Here is a 3,540-nt window from a genome sequence, read left to right as displayed (position 1 = left end):
TAATACAATTTTGTCTTGACTAAGATTCGAACCCGCAACCCTTCAGTGCAAGACAATATTTCCAACCACTACGGCAAGTATACTAATTGTGATTAAAATTATGTGCAATAATTGATAAGCACCATCAATTTTAAAAGTATATCATATCAAAATTATTGTTGACTATATTATTCATCACGAAATATTTGTCGGCATGTGAAGCTGCTTGGAGGATATTTTCTTTTGATATACACTATAGAGAACCTACGGTTGAGCGGCTTAATTATCATCTTGAAGATGAGCACACTGTTTTATTTGAAGATAACGAGCGTATTGAAGACGTTTTAAACTAACCAAATAGTCGCACATCAAAATTTTTGGCATGGATGGATGCAAACAAGAAATTTCCAGAGGCAAAAAAATTAACATATAGTCAATTCCCAACTAAGTTTGTGTGGAAAGAAAATTTGCATCAGTGGGCTCCAAGACAAAGAGGTTTTTCAATCGGAAGAGTTTACTTTGCACCACCTGGTGCGGGTGAAAGATTTTATTTGAGGACGTTGTTAAACTACGTCAAAGGGCCTACTTCTTTTGATGAATTAAAAACAGTGGATAATTTCAAATATGATAGTTTAAAGGAAGCCTATATTGCAAGGGGTTTGCTAGATGATGATAAGAAGTATATAAAGGCAATAAAAGAGACAAGCCACTGGGGTTCAGGGACTTTTTTTATGGATAATGTTTGCAACATTATTGGTGTCAGATCAGATGACCAGACCATAAATAGTTTGGACAAATACTTCACATATTTTGATTGATGACATTTTGCACAAACAGAGACTCTTGCTTGGTGCTCCAGGCATAAAATATTTTCACCTATTTCTATAAAACCATACTTATTAGTTGTTTATTTTTTTACTCATGTAATCTTGCTTTTATCACTTTTTAAATTATTTATTATGCAGTTTATTAAATTGTAGTTTTTTTAAATTGGAAAAAGAATTTTGTCAGATAAAAAAAGGAAAAAGAATTGATATTTTTATAAATACCCTTTATTTTTACGTTAATGTATCCAAACATAAATCAATTATGTTTAACTCATTTTTAACCAAAATCAAATCTATCAAACTCAATTATGCTAAATCAATTTTTATTGCAATACAACCAAACACAACCATAGTCATGTCACTAATCACATTCATTATTTTGATTTTAACATTGCAGATTTAATATTAACCGACGATCAATTGATACAATATGCACTACCGGATATTGAGATGATGTTACGTAGTTGTGGGTAGAGTTTAAAAAATTATCCTCCAATGCCTAGAGCAGACACGTAATTAGTTTTTGATATACAAAATAGTTTAATACACGACGAATTGAATTATAACAGACAATCACTAGCGGAGGAACATGTTAGATTGATTTCAACTATAACTTCAGAGCAACGTAAAGTATATGACACAATCATGACAAGAGTTAACGAAAACAAACCCGGTGTGTTTTTTCTTTATGGTTATGGCGGTACAGGGAAGACATTTATCTGAAGGGCTATGTCAGCCGCATTACGCTCAAAAGGTGAGATAGTTTTAACAGTTGCCTCAAATGGGATCGCTGCATTGCTTATATACCTGGCGGTAGAACAACACATTCAAGGTTTTGTATTCCTCTAAATGTTGACGAGTTTTCTACATGTACCATAGTTCCTAAAAGCTTTTTGGCGCTATTAATACAAAAAGCAAAACTCATTATATGGGATGAAGCAACAATGATGCACAAACACTGTTTCGAAGTTGTTGATCAAACTTTAAAAGATATTCTCAAGTCTGTTGATGAAAAAAATAAACACATTCTCTTCGGTGGAAAAGTTGTTGTTTTTGTCGGAGATTTTAGACAAATTCTACCAGTAATACACAAAGGTATAGGGCCAGAAGTTTTTCATGCTACTATTAATTCTTCGGTTCTTTGGAATTTTTGTGAAGTTTTAACATTGAGTAAAAACATAGGTTTCTCGGTGGTGCTTCGAGTGCAGACGTTGAACAAAGAAGATTGTTTTATGAATGAGTTTTGGGTGTTGGCGATGGAGAAATTGAAGATGACAACGATGATGATTTAGAACTTTGACATTCCATCAGATTTATTGATTCCAAATTCAGGTGATCCTCTTGCTTCTATCGTTAAAAGCACCTATCCCCAACTTTTACAAAATATGAACGATATAACGTATTTCCAAAATAGAGCTATACTACCTCCTAAAAATTCAATAGTCGACACAATAAATGATTATATGTTGGATTTAATTTCTGATGAAGAAAAATCATATTTGAGTTATGATACTCCACTCACACAAAATATAGACGGACAAACAGTAGATGATGTTCATACTCCTGAATTTTTGAACACGATTTCTACGTCGGGACTTCCAAATCACAAGTTGAGACTTAAAGTTGGAGTTCCAGTTATGCTATTAAGGAATTTGAATCAAAAATTAGGATTATGCAATGGAACAAGACTTATTATTACGATATTGGGAAAATGTGCTCTTGAAGGAAAAATTATTTCATAAAGTAATATTGGTGATCAAGTTTTCATACCTAGATTTTCTCTGACACCATCTCACGTGAGAATTCCTTTTAAATTTCAACGGAGACAATTTCCTATAATGATTTCTTTTGCGATGACTATTAATAAGAGTCAGAGACAATCTTTAAACCATGTTGAGATATATCTTCCGTCGCCAGTGTTTTCACATGGTCAGTTGTATGTTGCAATTTCAAGAGTTACTTCTAGAAAAAGATTAAAAATATTGATTATCCATGACGACGGTGAAGATACGAGTAAGACTTCGAATGTGGTCTATAAGGAAGTCTTCCGTAATATAACATAATTTTCTTTGTATGAATATTTTTCCAAAATTATTGTTGAACTATCGTTTAATGTTACTCAAATTTTTTCATATACTTTACATTATTGGAATTATCATATCTTATTTAATCATTATATATCTTACAGCTAATCAGACCCGTGCACCGCAAGGGTCGATGTTCTAGTTCTTTAGTAATTTTCAATCTAATGCTAATAATTGCATATTAAAATTTAGCATACTTTTCCGAAATTGTGGTCTCTACAAGAGACTTTGCAAAATAATATCCACAATATGTTCGATGTGCATGACTTACCCAGATATTTATAAGGGTTTGTTTGACCTAGCTTTTTTTAGAACGAACAGTTTATGCAATTTTTATATATTATTATAAATTGTCAAGGTAGTTTATAATAAAATAGCTTATAAAATTATAATTTTCACTAATGTGAACTTATAAAATAGCATAAAACCTAATTTATATTGCATAAGCTGTTTGCATAAGCTCTAAAAAAACAGGCCAAATGAGTTTAAGCTACTTTCGTTTTGCAAGATGAATATAATATGTAAGCGGTAATTGACTCACTTAAGGAACATGTTTTTCATATTGGCATCTAAAAGGAAGAAATTGTTCTACTATTGTAAAATTATATAGGGGACACCACATAAAATGATTTTTATTATACTTTGGTGCT

The 3,540-nt window shown here is 31.7% G+C and overlaps 1 pseudogene; it reads left to right on the top strand.

Annotated features, from left to right (window-relative positions):
• Positions 1-2,308: 2,308 nt before the first annotated feature.
• Positions 2,309-2,770, top strand: LOC123896415 (annotated as a pseudogene).
• The last annotated feature ends 770 nt before the right edge of the window (positions 2,771-3,540 follow it).

Source organism: Trifolium pratense, linkage group LG1, assembly GCF_020283565.1.
Source record: "Trifolium pratense cultivar HEN17-A07 linkage group LG1, ARS_RC_1.1, whole genome shotgun sequence".
NCBI lineage: Eukaryota > Viridiplantae > Streptophyta > Magnoliopsida > Fabales > Fabaceae > Trifolium > Trifolium pratense.
The sequence above is the reverse complement of the archived record's forward strand: the minus strand, read 5'-3'. Positions and strand labels throughout refer to the sequence as shown.